The sequence below is a fragment of the Falco cherrug genome, chromosome 3 (genome assembly GCF_023634085.1).
Source record: "Falco cherrug isolate bFalChe1 chromosome 3, bFalChe1.pri, whole genome shotgun sequence".
NCBI lineage: Eukaryota > Metazoa > Chordata > Aves > Falconiformes > Falconidae > Falco > Falco cherrug.
Window position 1 is genome coordinate 109010229 of NC_073699.1, and position 16500 is coordinate 109026728.

Here is a 16500-nt window from a genome sequence, read left to right on the forward strand (position 1 = left end):
AGAAACTCACCAAGTGAGAGAAGATTGAGTGCTGATTCTGGCTTACAGGTTTGTTAAATATGCAGAGTGCATCTAGGTGTTTCTAAAATACCAATACACATTCCCTGCACAAAGATGCTTAGGTGAAAGGCTGGGGCCTGAGAGGATTAGTGCCTTTGAGGTCAGGTCTGTGTCTTTTCTTTTTCTTTTTTTTTTTTTTCTTTTTTTTTCTTTCCCCCTAGTCACATTTGTTTTAAGAGCCTTTATGCCAGCATTGTTGTCTTCTGTCAGTCCTACAGCTTCTCTTACTGCCTCTTAGTCCAAACTTGCTGGTTTTCTGTCTAGGGAAAAATGATAATTAGTTTACATGTTTCTAGGAGATTGCTGGTTGCTGAAGAATTGCAATGCCGCTGGAATTACACGGAGCAATAGACTTTAAAAAGTAGCATGCCCTTTTCATTTGTCAGTGCTGTACCTCCAATTCCAGTTTTGAGGTTTATTCTTCCTTGATTTTCTTTTTGTCTTAATCCTGTAACTTGCGTCTTTGTTCTTTGTTGTAGTCTCTAAATCTACCAGCTGCCCAAGGGTATGTTAGCCGTCCTTATCCATAAGGCTTAGGTTGGTCTTATCTCTCTAGTTTGACATAAAATGGTGAGGCTGTAGATGACAAACTTGTTCATTGTTCTCAGGCGTGCTGGTATCATGCAGGCAGAGAACTTGTACCATTTTCCTGGATCAGCACCACCACCCTGCTCTCTAACTTGTTTTTACATCCTGATACTAACTAGAAAAGAGAATGATTGAAATGGTGGGAATTGCAGCGCATGATCATTCAGTACCTTGTGATGTTCCACGGCAAGTGAACTCTTGTACTAAGGCAATGATGTGTGGTGGATTGCAAGTCTCCAGGAAGTGAAGTAGCTTATTAAATGGTATCCTCTCTAAGTAGTAATCCAAATTGTAGTGTGCCAAGAGAAGTCATTGCTTTTACATCTATTAGATGTAATTACACAGCCACGTATAGAAATCTGGAACTACTGTGTAATTTACAGAAGTGTCTGTAAACAATCCATGGCAGTTACTGCCAGTCTTAGTCATATGAATGCTATATTCTTTTTTACCAGAGTACCTCAAAGCACATCTCAGGATTTATATTTTCTTTGTGGCAGATGCTGCAAAGACTGTCTGTCTTATGTGGCACTATCAGATAATATATACCAGGGTTGTATCAACTTGCTTTAACTTTCTTGACCACAGGATGCAATTTTAAACTCTCTGGTACAGGTAGGCGAAAGCTCCACCTGTTTTTCTGTAGGGGGAGCACGAGTACATAAAATACTGTTCACAAAGCTTTACAGTTGCTGGTCCTCTCCAAAATACATGCATACCAACATACCAGTCTACTTAGTAAATATATATGTGTATGTGCATATGTAGCCGTGGTAGCTGCAGACGGGAAAGGTTTGACTGTTATAAATGAACCTCAAAATATTTAAGACTTGAAGGTTTCTCCTTTATTTCCTTATTATTCCTCACTTCTGAGAGGAAATGGTTGAAACTCAGCAGGAGGCTGCTGGGGAAATTCGTGCTTTTTATTGCAGAGACTGGAGATACCCAGTGGGATAGTGATTTCATGTTTGAAACTACTTGACAGTTGTTGGTCTGGAAATGTCCCTTAAAACTGGAATATAAAACCCCTTACACTCATGCTTACATCCCTAATTCTTGGATTGCCTGTACTTATACAGAGACAGCAAGCTCAGCTGAACAGGTTTGGTAGTTTTATCATAGCATTCAGGTTTGTGTTGAAATGAGTTGCCTCTAAAATAGGAAGTCAGCTGCCTCTGAAGGGGTGAAAGTTCTGCATTTTCTCTTAGCCAAAGCATCATATTGCAAACTCAGAGAGTGTTCTCCCTTCTGGAAAACTCAAAACATAGCAACAGAGTGGTAGTGGGCTTCTGACATAGCTGTGGCAGAAGTACTATCTCTTTCTAATGCTAGCAAATAATGGTTGCTGGCAAACTTGAGATTTTAGTTGTCTCTTTGAGCTGGATAGCAGTGTTTCTTACTAGGGTAGGAATTAAATGTATTTCAGGAATCTTCTCTAGAAAGTGTGTTGTTCAGTCACACCAGTGTGGATTCTTGAAGTTCTTTAGAGGCTTCTGGACGTAACAGTTCTTTCAGCCACGCAAATTAAACCAGTATAACTTAAAAATAACTTACAGCAGGGGATCAGGCCTGATTGCATGTGGGGAAGGGAGCAATGCAAAAGAACTGCTTGCTGCAGCTGTTCCTCAATTGTTGTGTTGTCTAACACCATCCAAGATAGGTTTGCTTGGCACAGGGGTGGGAGAGTGTGGATTAACTGCCAGTAATTTGCATAGCTAGACAGACTATTGCTTAGTGGTCCACAGTGTTGGTGGTCCACAGATGAAGTGTTAGCAATGACAGGTTTTTAGAAATGATGATGAAGCAGGAGATCTGTGATGCTGATGGGGAGCAGAAAATTTTATCTCAATTCCCTTTTTTATAAAGAGAGCAACCACACTATTTTAGAGCAAATGAAGAAGCCAAGAAGGCTGGTCCCTTTGGTAACAAGGATTGAACCCCAAATGGGTGGAAAGTAGAAACATTTAAAATGTGTGTAAATTGCAGCAGCTTAGCAATTTGGCTTAACATCATCATGCATAAAGAGCAGTTAACCATAGCACCTCTGGTCTGGAGTCTACAGATGAGATTTCAACAGTGTATGGCAGCTGTTTGCTGCAGCTCTCCACAGAAACAGGCTTCTTGGTAATTGTCTGCTGTAGTTTTGACTCAAAGTTGAACAGAATTAATTTGGAAAAGAGAAAGTCCAGCAGTCAATGCAAGATGTTTCTTTCCTCTGAAAATCTTGTGCTTACCTTACAAAACATGTTGGATAGTCTGCTAGCTGTTAAAGCAGCCCTGAGGTCATGCAGGAGCTCATGGATGCCTTCTCCATGCTGTCCTTGGCACAGACAGACAGACTGGCTGTCCAGGAAGGAGCCCTGTGGAAAGGAAATGGAGTGGAATGTAATGATGGTTTCTTCAGCTCCTGCTCATGAGACCGGACCTGAAGCTGATTCAAACCAGGAGCTGCACAGGTTGTGATGGGACCAAAGATTTCACATCGAAGGAGAACACTGATCTGAATTGAGGCTGTAGATATGCAAAAGGTCTGAGTGTCCTTAAATCCTAAAGCACAGGGAGCCTGGAAAAAAAATTGTGTTGGTATTACCCAGACAGTCAGATTTTGTTAGGCTGATGGACTGTGATCTTGAAAACGTCCAGGTCAAGAGAGTTTATTCACTGTGTTTTCAACTATGATTTCATGGGAGCAGGCGCGTGTGTGTTGAAGGGCTGGGGACAGACGGTGGGATGCTCAGTAAACCTGGCTGCACGCAACTGTAGCAGCAAATGTAAAGAGAAATATTCTTCACGTTACTGTTGTATTGGCTCCTGATAGGGGTGCCTAAGAACCTGTTTTTTGGAGTGTAGTTTTTTTTGTGGTGGTGGTGTGTTGGTTTTTTTGTTGTTGGTTGGTTGGGGTTTTTTGGGGAGGGAGATTGTTGGGTGTTTGTGGGGTTCTTGTTGTCTGGGTTTTTCATTGTGCGGTGGGGTTTTTATGTTTCTTGGGTTTTTTTTGTATTGTTCAACATCAGAGGGGGCAGGGGTGAAGCCTCCTCCTTTGCTGTAGGAGGATTCCTCTGCATACCGTAACTCTGGCACCAGAAAACCAAGTTCTTTCTATGTCTGTATTGTGGGAACTGTCGTTCTTTTCCATTAGTAAACTCAAAACCAGTCTTAAAGGGAGTAGTACGTGTTAGCCCAAGTCAGGGAATGTTTATGAGCATCTGATGCACAAAACACACCTTCCAGGGATTTAATAGGATCTTGCTCATGTCACCTGACTACCATTGCCCAATAATTCCTGAACAGAAACAATGTACCTTTACTCTAGTGAGCTAATACCCATATTAAATGGTACACTTCTGTATTAAAAATTGTCTAAAAGTTACCTGGGATAATTTGGTGTATGTTCATTGGCTTCAGTAGCTCTGACTTGATCCTTCTCTAAATATGAAGCTGGCTGTACTTCAGTGGGTGTGAATTCTTGTCCGTATATTCCAAAGTTAATAAACCATGCTTATTTACACGAGCTGAAAATCTATCTGAAGTGATATTACTGATTTTGCAAACAGCACCTGCGGATAACTAAAATTATATCTTCTCATTTCACCATTCATGCTGTTCTGCTGTTGGCATTTCTGTTCTGACTGTGAAAACATCCTGGTTTGGGTTCACTTGGGCTGAGCCTGGTCAATTACTCTCCAAAAACAACAGCACTCTGTACTCAACGTGGAACGTCGCATTTGCAGAACTGCAATGGTTTTGAAAAGTGGGTTTTGCTTTTCCTACTGATTTTTAAATTTTAAAAAAAGAAAAATCAGTAACTGTAGTTCTTATATAGACATCTGAGCTAGCTTTAAGCAGAGTGTGCTGACTTTCCTGTGGACGTATCTGTTCTTGCTTGCCTTTCCCTGTAAGACAGAGGAACAAAACTGAAACAAGTTGTTCTGTGAGCCAGAGAATTTAGGGGAATTGATACATCACTCTTGTGTAAATTCCCTGAAATAAGACTGAATTTTTTAGTCTTACTCACAGCATGGGCACTAATGCATCTTTCCTCTGTTACACTAGTTACAAGACTTGTAGGAACTATAGAACTATGAGACTTGTCCCATACTCTCAAATGTAGCTGAAATTGAAATTGGCTATTGTGTTTTGAAATAATGGGAAGGAGGAGGGGGCTGAATGGACAGTGGAATCATATAACTACATGTGCCTTGTTTGCTTAGGAAGCGTGGCTAAAATCTTGTTTAAAGTAGAAAAATAACATGAAATATTGATTAAAAAAGCATTTTTTCAGTTGTTCAATAAACAAGACTTGGTGCTGATCAGGCAGGTCTTGTGCTGAGGGACTGTCATTGCCTTTGGTTTATGTAGGTCTGGAGACAGCACTCCTGGAGCCTCTCAGCTGCTGCAAGGACTTCAGAGTCCCATAACCACTTGCAAAGTGATCGTTAAGACAAGGATGTGGAGTCCTGAGCAAGGAGTCAGCACATCAGATAGAAAACTAATAGCTTGGAACTTGTCAGGTTTATTTTAAGGGTATTAACAATTCATGGCAGGATGCTTCTAGCTGAGCTTTATCACCAGGCAGTGAGGAACTGGTTAAACTTGAAGAATAAGCAGTCACAGAAGAACCTGCCAAATTTTTTTAAAAAAAAAAGGTAGCAGAAACTACAACAGTTATGGTCAGCAATGTGACTATGTGTAAACAGCACCAGTTACTCACCAGCTCCGTTCCCTGGGTGCTTGAGTCAGAGCTGTTTCCTCAACTGATGAGGGGTTTTTGCTGCTGTCAGCACTGAGGCAGCTAGTTCATTATGGAGTCGCCAGCTGGAGTCTTTTCAGCAGCAGAATCAGCAGGTACATCCCGAAGGCAGAATCTGTGACTGGTCACCTAGGCTTAGCAGGCCTTCATTTGGCTTCCCTGACCATTCATATGGTTTCAGTTACTGTCCAGGAGACGCTGCTGCTGCATATGAGCTTTTCTGTTGTTTTCTCTAGGTCTGAATGGGCATCTGCCAGAGAAATCTCGGTGCCTAATTTTAGTGTCTTTGTGATACGGGAGAATGGCCTGTATTATTGCTGGTATCCTGCCAGCTGTGAGAACTCCTGCTGTAGGCCCACCAGAAGGTAGGACAGAGCTAAATGTGTCCTACTTTCTGATAACATCATCCATCCCTTGTGGAAGGGAAGAGAGTTGTAGCCCTTGGAAAGACAGGAAAGGCTTTCTCTCGCAAGTAATTTATGCAAAAACCTGAGACTGTGAAAAGAAAGCGAGTGGAAAATAACAATCTTGATATCCGTGCCTTGGGTGCAACACTTTCCCCTTGAGTGATTTCTAATTATGAAAAGGAGCTGGGGAGTGGAAGAGAGAGCAATAAAAATACATTTATGTAGCTTTCAGTGTAGGGACAGCTGCTTCTGGTGTAGGGCTGCTAGGTTAAAGTAACTTAAACATTTCCCATTGTATTGATTATTGCATTATCAATGAAATGAAATGCATTACCACATTTGGTGTCATGGGGCTGCTCCCCAGCTCGCTGTGGGGACTCTAAATGAGCTTCACGGTTGTTTTGGGTTGTGGGTTTTTTTTATTTTGTTTTTCTTCCCCCCTCTTGAGATGGTTTCTGTTACTGGAGCATGCAGAGGCTGTTGAGGGGGATGACAGGTTCCACGGCTCTGGAGAGCTCTAAGAGCTTGTGCTGTTCTGCACAGCTGTGAGAAGCTGGACTGGGAGGGAGCAGTACAAAGCATGTATGTTATAAACTGGGCACTGGTACGGATCACCTCCAGGCAATAGTTTCTGTCATGTGCCTGCCTGGGAATTGACTCGGTGTTAGCACTCAGGTTTCAGGTATATGCTTGGAGAGAGGAAGGAGGTCTGCTCTGTTGAGCCAGGGGAAAGTTGTCCTCTTCCATTCTAAAGGGCTGTTGCAAAAAGCCTAAAGCCAGCAAGGGGAAAGCCAGTTTGTTTGCTGTGTATTCCAGCCTGGAGTAGGTCAAAATCAGCTTAGACGTGCTCATAATTTTGGCTGCAACCTACTGAGTGATGGTTTCTTTCCCTTAATACAGCTCACGGTTGGTGTGTCTTGGCCCTTTAAGCTGCACTGAAGCGATGTGGCATGTTTGATGTGAGAAGCTTTTTCCTTTTTGCCTTTGGTATTTGAGAGGCCTTCAGCAATGTTCTTAAAACAAGTGCAGTTTTCCCCTGCAAGTATCAGCTCTGTTGTAAATAAGAAGGGTACTCATGCAATGATGGAAGCTGTGGCTTCTACTAAAGGGTAGAATTAGGTGCTTGAGTCTTTGGGAGTAATTGCTGATTTCATATTATCATCTTAGGTTAGAAGGGATGTGTGGGGCAGGGTCTCCAAGTGCACATCCCTTCTTTCCACTGTCCTAAACCATTACGTAGTGGATTTTGTTTATGAAGCACTTGGCATGTTCTGCTCCGGAATGGCTACACTTTTATTGTGGGTGAACATGATAATTTTGAAGTGTTCTTTGGCGTTTTGGGTAAAGGCACTGTGGGATTGTTCCTTCAGTTTCACTAGACGGTGATAACAGCTAATACTGCCTTAGTGTGATGCTTTTGCTTACTGTTCTGCATGGTAACTGGGACACTTCCCCCTCTACTCCCTTACTCTTACCATGTTATTTTATGGAACCATGAAGTACCAAAGGAGCAGCCTTCTCTGCTGTGGTTCTGTCAGGAGCACCTCATTATCTGTGACTGTAAAGAGCCAAGTTTCTATACATTTACAGGTTCTGTATTTTCTCCAGCTAAATCATTCCCTCTGGACCTGTCTGTTGAAGGTAATTTTGCTAGAATCATCATGCTGGGGTATTTCACTTTTCCCTAACTCCTCAAGGGCACTTGGAGAGCAGGCAGTTTTTTTCCAAGAAAAATTAGGCAGTTGCATGCTTTTCAACCATTTTTCATAAATCGTACTTTTCAGAGGATGCACTAACTTCAGAATACTGTTAATTTCTTCATTGATGGCTGGCTACTCTCTGTTGATGTTTGTCTTTAATAAGCAATTAAAAAGGACCTCAGAGCTATTGGCTGATTTCATTTAAAAAAGGAATAGTAATTATGTTTATTAGAGTAAGAAATCCCGAGAGATTAGAGAACACTGAAAGGTTCCATGTTATACCACTAGTCTGACTGGGTTTATTGTATTGTTTAAGAGTTAATAAGAACTGAGGAGCCAGGAGCTTCTGAGCTCTGACATGTTTTCCTCTGTGATGTCTGGCAGGATACTAAAAAATCTTGTTTCTCATTTTCCTCTCATTCCTAAAGGGGGTAGAAATCCTTTTCTTCTCAAAAAGGTAGAAAGTTAGATGTAGTACTGTAGTAAAATACTCAGATCTCTGGATAGAAGGAGCAATGCTGGTTCAGGCGGGTAGGTTTGTGTGCAGAAATAGAACACTTGATTTCTAAAGGAGGCAAAGCAAGCAGCACCCTGTTTTCTTCAGCTAAAGTTATGGTTGCCAAAGTCCTCTTGGATCGATCTAGAGCAAATACACAATTCACATAGACAGCCCTTAAAAGTTGGCCAGGCTTCATGTTTGTGTGTCTAAATTTGGCAGCAGGATTATACTGCGTTATGGAAAGCAACCTCCTTTCAGCAGAAGTATTTTTATTTTAAATGAAATGGCCTGCAAACCTGAGGTAAATAATAAAAGTCTCAGTAAGGCAACCTTTGAGCACCCTTTTCAGAGCTAACCTATTAATTTTTCCACTCTTCCCAGTCATTTGTGATCTCAAAATAAGATGCTGTGCCTGGAATCCCGCTGCTTAATTATTTTAGGCGGGTGCAACAGATGGGTTGCAATTAGTGTGAGGAATGGAGTTTCCCTTCAAAAGCTCATAGTACCAGGACACTGTTCCCATGCACAGAGAGACCAAAAGATGTGGTTTGAGGCACCATGCTGATGGTCAGAGAGGGGACACAACATGTCATCTCTCAGCTAAATGTGTCTTCTCCCTGAGTACTCTCAGAACTTTCTGGTTCTTCACAGAAATAAACAATGCTGTGTGCTTGTGGCTTAAGCTTTTCCCGTGTTAGAGAAACCTGCCCGACTGCTGCCTGCGTGTGAGATTGCTGGAGAACGGCTCTGGAAAAGGCTCTCTGTTTAGTCCTCCACTAGCGCTGAATCAGTGCTGTTAGTGGGTGATTGATTACTGCTTTTAATTTTGTTCTGGCATGGAAGCTTAGCAGGTTACTTGTGAGAAACACAAAGAGAAACAGGGAGTTAGGCAGGAACAACTACGGTGTCGAAGCCTGTTTAAGTATATGTGAATCTTCCTCCTCCTTCCTCCTGCAGAGTGCTTTTTGGTTCAGACCTGGATGTTCTTGTCTCTGATCAAGGAGAGCAGAAGCACGGGGCTTCTTGGTGATGCATCTCGCAATAAGGGCCTGAAAGCACTGTAAATTCTGTAATGCTGCCAGCCTTGTGCTGATGAGTGTCCCATCGTAAAGCTTTGGCAGTACAAGCAGAGACTCTGCCCGTGTGTCCTTCTGCCTGTGGTGAGAATGGAAGGAGTGAGATTCTGGTTGTGCTGTGTTCGCAGTCAGCCAGGACTGTGGTGTGTGTGGTCAGCTCACTTGGCTTGCCCAAGGGCATGCGAGTGAGTAGGAGCACTGGACAGTGATGCAAGACTTCTGGATACTGTTCTTCAGTGGTCTTGGTCCACCTGCTTCTCCCCTCTGTCCCTCAGAACCTACTTTCCTTCTGTGGGATTATAACAACTTCCGTGTAAACTACCTTGAGATCTGGAATGAAAAGGTTTGTGAAGCGCAAGCCTCTTCCTTACAGAGGAGTGTTGCTGAACTGAGAGATGCGACCCAGGTCTGGAATTCGGAAAGTGGGTAACAGCCAGGTGGAATGTCACAGTTCTGAGCTGCTGCCTTCTCTTGCATTTCTTAAGACAAGCACACTGGCTGAGTAAATGTTCAAAGTGGTGATTTGGTCCCTCAGTCATTTCCTCCTGAATCTCGGTGCTGCCTACCATCTGCCAAATTGGACCAGTCCGAGGTATCTCTGCCCTAGAGGGGAGCCAGGCGGTTTCACTGTGGATTTGAAAAAGCCAAGATGCTATAGAACTGCAGCTCCCCAGGGAGTGAGTCAGTCCTGTGTCATAGGTTGGATACCCTTCTGTCTCAGGCACTTGATATTCAGAAGTTAATCTGGGGGGATCATTTGTCTGTATAGATCTAGAAGCTTTGAGGGCACTCAGTTGCAAGTGGTAGCTTGTCAGGAGCCCCCCAAAAAATCCCCCTGCTTCTAGCAACTCACAGGTGCTGGCTGCTACTGTGAGCCTTAAAGGAAGATTAACAGATGCATATACATGAGTAGAACCAACTCCTGAAGTTATGATTGACAGTAACTTCAATTCAGATTTGCATATTTTTCCATCCTCTCACGAGCTTCATGGTTCATGTAGTGATTTTCAGCTCATACCTGCTTGCTGCCTCTTTTTTTTTTAATTTTGTGTGGTGAAGACACTACTGGCTCCCAGAATAGACTAGGAGATAAGTACTTAACATTTTAAACAAAATAAAATTTAAACAATATAATTTCACTGCGGTCTCTTGAAAAGAAGCAACAAGTAGTAATAATTCTTGTATGCACTGGAGAATTGGAATACTGGCAAGAGCTAAGAGGTGAGAGGGATGCACCAGGCTGTTGTAAAGTTAAAAATCAGGATTCTGTCCAAATTATATCCGAGTTCCACGTATCATTGAAGTTTTCCAGAGCTAAAAGACAGGAAAGAGACTTTGCCTAACTCTACCCGTCAGTCTGCATCCATGCCAGGCTTATGTGCAGGGCGGGGCTTCTCATAGTGCCAGGGCTTTGTAGGCTCCCTGAGGGGACAGAGGCAGCATGGTCTGCAGAGTAAGGTCCTGCTGGGCTGCTCTGCGGCTGGGCTGGGTTGTATTCTGCCACTGATCAGCATGCTGTGTGAATTTGGGTGAGTCATTTCCTTTTGTGTTGCATGCTCCTGGCTGTTTAGACTACAAACTTGCCCTGCCAGAAGCTGCCTGTGCTGTGTGTAGAGCCTGCCCCTGTTGAACAAAGATGTGTGATACCACCACTGAAAAAACCTTTGCAAACATGAATGAGGGACCAGAAAAAAACCCATAGAATGTGTTTTTAGGTTGTCTGTTTTTAAAGACGTTTATTTGAAACAATCATGGCAAACTACGTAAATCTCTCTCTTTTTTTTTTTCTTTTCCAACTAAAACAAATCAGTTTTTACAGAGAACTGATTTTCCAGGTTTCCCTTTTTACAGGCTTTGGTTTATGCCAAAGATATTAAGAGAAAACTATAATTTACACCTTCTTTGTGGATGCCAGTGAGGTGGCGCTTGGTGTCTTTATCTCCCTTCCTGATTTGCTTTGCTGCTTGTTGTTTTCCCGTTTCTCATTGCTCAGTGTTTTCTTGGGGTGAGGACTTTGATTCTGTTTGTACCTTCTCTGTCACAAAGGGATCATGAAATATTTTGATACTTGATAGCTGAGAAAAAGCTGCCTACACGTGGGGAATTCTGTTTCTGTGGCTAGCCTAGATAGACGCTCACAGCCCATTATTATTGTCACCTCGTGGAAGTACTTTAGCTGTAAGGAGGCACCTCTATAGTGCAGGGGACTGTAGATCTAAAAGCTGACTAAGAATTATGAACTAAAAATTAGTTCAAAAGAAAGTCATCGCGGAGATAGAGGCTAGTACTCAAATGTTCTCATCATCTGGTACCCTACACAAAGTCATTGCCTGCTGGGATGGAGGAGGTTGTGCTTAAAATAAACACCATTAAAACACCAACCAAACAACAAAACCACCACCTCAGTGAGTACATTTATTGATCTATTGGGATTTAACCAACTTATCACTTAGCCTAACTGCATCTGATTCAGGTGCTTATTTGGAACAATGTGGAATTTGATGCTGATTCGTAAGAACTGGGGTTTTAAATCAAAAATGTTTACGATTTACAGGGTTTTGATGGTGATTTTCACAGGTTGTGAATGGCATGAGACATTGTATGAATAGGCAAATCTATTCAGGACCAGAAGAAACATCTGGTGAAGCACAGCTGTGTGGGATCTACAGAAAAGACAAGGTGATGAGAAGGAGATTCTGCATTCTCTTTTCTTTTAACAAATAGAGTAACCAAATTTCACCACTACCTAAAGCTCTCTAGTGGTAGGATTAATGATCTGATGGGTATTTGTAGAACACAAGGTTTTATGAGGAGGATTCATAGCAAGTATAAACTGACATAGGCCCATGGTCATAAAGCTTGCTGATTTATGCCTGCTAAATATCTGCCTCTGATGATTTTTTGGGGGCACACAAATCCATTTGGATTTTCTCCCCACACTGGACCTAGCTTTTCTGGATTTCATGTTGTCAAAAAAACGCCAAAATGCATTTTTATCTTGGAAAAATAACCTTCAGGCTTCAGTCTGGGGGAGAAAAAAAAAATCTGTGTTGGTTTCCTGGGCAATTTCTCTGTTTTTGTAACTGGTTTCTATTAATGGTTTTGAGATGAATCCCAGGAATCTGAGGCTGACTGCTTTCCAACAAAAGGGGGTGTTTAAATATTGTGCCATCCAAAGATACTAGATGACAGGAACCGCTGAGCTGTAGAGACGCCTTACGGCATAAGATGCAGGCAGAGCTCTCTGACCTGTTACGAGGACAGCAGTGCTGGAAGAACATATAACCACATACATGCTCACGTATTCATCGATTCAGGAAGAGAGAAGTCTGCTCGGATGCTACAGTTTAACTCCTCACTTGTGCATATCTAAGTCTCTGCTAGGCAAGCTACAAAGCTCAGGGCATTAAGCAGAAGATCAAAAACCTGTGAAGATTCCATCTAATGGAATATCTTGCATACCTGTACATTCTCATTAATTAGTTTATGCACCAATGCCTTTGGCACATAAGGAAGTAGAGCTTTCCAGCTGGAGGAAGAAGTTCAGGAGTTGGCTGCAAAGGACAGCCCCTAAATAACACTTAACTGTTCCTGGGCAACCCTCTTGTTTTGCTTCGGGAGTTCTTGGGCATAGCATAGCTTAGACCATTGCAGTGTCTACCACTATGGGGTGGTTTTGTGGACTTCACCTTTCTCTTGGCTGGAAACAGGTTGTCCCAGAGGTATTATTAACTGTTGCCATGATATTACTTTATACATACCTAGTATAAAGGGAGCTCTGCCATTCTTACACACGAGGCATGTGTATTTGCCTCAGCTGCTGGTTTGGTGACTGCATCACAGGCTGGTGGTCACGGTGGACTCCAATGAAGTAAAAAAAAAGCAGAAAAGCATCTGGGCAGACCTTCAACTTGTCATTCTGAATATGCTTTTCAGAGAAGGCAAATGAGGGGCTTTAGCATTTATGGCTAGAGAACAAACATTGTAATGCTGGGTCTGTAAGAGGTACACGGCTTGTTACCTCACTGGAATAATGACAGGCTTCACTTGACAGCCCTGTTATTGTGGTTGAGTCTCAGTTTTGTCCTTTTAGTTCACAGCTCTCGCTGTAAGTTGGATTATTCCAGGCTTGCTTATGGGCTGCATTGCAGCTGAAAGATTTAGTTTAATGAGAAAAGCTTTGCAACCAAACTAAGCCTCCCGGGAAGTGCATACCCTCTGGTAATTCACATGGTTCTGTGTTACTTTGCTCTTTTCCATCAGCGGGCAGCTCTGAAGGCTTCCCCTAGCTACACCAGCTCTTAGGGGCAGTGAATATGGGTGCGTATTTATCCCTCTGAGTGTTACAGGTTGATCACACTACTGGCATGACAGGGGTTAGTTGAGCAATTCCCACTAGAAGGTAAATGATGTCATTGTACATTAACCCTGAACTTCAGTACCTATGCCTTTCTCTCTTTTGCTGTTTCTATGCAAAGCTCTGTTTCTGCTTATGTTCTTGGCTTTGCAGGATCCTTGCTGCCTTTGTCACTGTACCTGTCAATTAGCACCTTTTATTCTCCCAAGCTGTAGCATTCCCTACTACTTTTCAGTTCCAGGAGTTATCCTTGCTTCTGCTCATAGTAGATATTTTCTCCCTTCCTTTGATCATGGCAGAGTGCTATGGGTCCTGTATTTAAAGAAGATCTAAAGAAGTTGCTGGTAATAAGCATGGAGTGTTAGAAAATCCTGTGTACAAAGCCTTGTACTGTAATTTGTGTCTTTGTGTCAACAGAGCGTTAATTCTGGCATTCCTTTTTAATACATTACATATATTTATAGCTGTGAAAACGGGGTGGAAGTGGCCACTTCCACTCCTGCTTCCCAGGGTTAATGGTTTTTAGAACTGCAATAAAAGGATGGAGGGTAGCTCTTGGCATCAGACCTGTTCCTGCTCTGATACTTGCTCAGTTTTTCTAGACTGGTGGTCTTCAATTCAGACCTGTTGGGATGTCTTTCAGTGCAGCTCACAGCCATGGAAAAAAAACCCATGAAAATGGAAGAGATCAGGAAGAGGAAACTTCCTGGCAGACATGGTTTGCCCATTATTGTTTCCCACAAGCTAATTAATCTTGTGACCCCTGCACTGTCTTTGGGCAGGCCTTTTTTCCATCTGAGTCACCAGCATTTCACATCTGAAAGAGATATGAAATACCTATTTCATATCACTATAGATTTCGTATCTGAAATAGGGGTAAGTGGAAGCACGGGAGCCCTGTTAGCCTGATCGGCGATGAGCATGGCAGGTGCAGAGTTCTGGGAAGCAAACCCACTTGTGTTGGTGCTGGAAGGTTCCTTTCCTTTGTCTGGATGAAGTTGCTTTCTTTGGACAGGATTTGTGGTCAGGGTAGACAGCTGTATATGCTGCAGTGGGCAGCTAAGGGGTTGCTTCTTGTTTTGAGAACCAATACCCAAAATACCTCTGGGAGTGAGGAAGGAGGCTAGGGAACACTGCTCAGGGCAGCCTCCGTGGAGGATCTAGTTAACAATTCACTCCTAACTGGGCAAAGTGTTAACACAGCTGCTTTTCCAGGAGGATCTCTTTGGACTAGCAAAGCTCCAGGAAGGCAGGGCTGAGTAGAGACTGTGCAGAATTAGAGCGAGGAAAAGGCAAAGATCTGTGAAATAGCCTCTGTGTCCCTTTCCTCCTCTCGACGTGAACCCCTGAAAAGCTGTTGTTCTTTCCTTCCAGTGGATGGTTTTCTTCAGGAGGCTTCAGTGTTTAGACTCAAACTTGGCTTCTTTCAGTCAGGAAATAGCCAGTTCATGAGAGCAGCAACCACAGCAATCCGCATCCATCCCAGAAGTCATGCAAGAAACAGCCAGTAACCTCTGCAGCGCCAAAGCTAGGAGGCAGAAAGGTGGCAAAGCAACCTGGAATTGCAGCCTGGAAGGTTCTGGCTGTGGTTGCGAGAAACCAAGGGAAGGAGAGGGTGCTGTATTTGCTGTCTGTGCAATGGGAACGGCTTCTTGCCTCCCAGCCAAACATTTTCCAGACTCTGCTCTGGTGACGCAGCTGAACAAAAGGCTGTCAGATTGGAGCTTCTCCTCTGGCTCCCTGGCCTGACAGAGACAACAGGAGAGGCTCCTTCTTCTGCCAGACTTCTGGGCAGCAACAGGGCAGCACCTCAGCTGCTGTCAATCAGGATTGCCTTTGTTATGATGCTGAGAATCTGGCAGCAGGTTTTCAGTTTAGGGGCACGGCACAGTGGGAGCCTTTGCTGCACGCAGGTGGTTATGGAATTGGACTAATGCAAGTACCTGAGACTAGCAAAGACAAGCCTGTGCTTTTGTGTGAGGGTTACAGTTGGGCTGGACCTGTGAACGTACAGGCTGTTGTCATCGCTTAGGTGGTGTGTGGGAGCTCGGACTGTGAGTGACTGTATGTATCTGTCCACAAAATTCCCCACGTGATATAAATGACAGAGTTGAAGTTTGCAGTGAAATTTTGTGGGGTTCTTATCTGAAGATTATTTTAAAACTTTTCACTAGAAGCGAACTAGCAGTGATGTGGATCTGTTTTGGATGGTGTGAAGACCTGCTGGAGTTAACAGTAGGGTTTTTTCATGGTCAAATTATTTAATAATAATAGCTCCAGTCCCTTGGTATTTCTTCAGAAGTATCTGGTTCGGTCTGCAGCTGGAGACAGGATCCTGGACTAGATGATGTCCTGATCTGATTTAGTCTGGATGTTTTCAAAATTTCCCTTGTTGCGGAGTATAATTATTTAAATGTTTATTTAGGTTTTTGTTATAACGCCCTCCTCTTCCCTGAAATACAGCCCCCTCTGGGGTGGAGGAAATCTCTCTTCTGGTATACTAGATGGTGCAGAAAATGTCAGAAGGAAAAATTCAAGTGGGGCAATTAAGTTTATTTCCGTGGAGTGCCGTGGGAAGGCTACTAGCTTGTATTTTTAAGCTGTCTTATGAGAGTCTCACATATATTTAGCTCTGTTCTATAGATGGATGCTTAAGAACAAGTTTTAATTCCCTTTCCCCAACATTTTCCACTTGATGCCTAATCTGACTGATTTTTAAATCCACTAAACACTGTTAATGTTAAAGAACCATCATCTAACAACAGAATGCAAGCAAACAGAAAGCTTTACCAGTGGTTTTTTTTGGGTTTTTTTTTTTTTTTTAATGTATAGTAGCGGCAGCTACACTATTTCCTGACTTTATACTCATGTAATTCTCCTGCAATTCTTGTATTAAAAGACTCCTGGCTAATTCAGTCACCTACAGAGATTAGGTTGTTAGGCCTGCACAAGGCCAGATTCAGATGGAGCCATATTCCAGGTCTAAAGCAACATTTATACCTTTCATACCTGGATCCGAAGATGCTTTATGGAACAGGGCGTTGAATACTCTGACCCACTGTC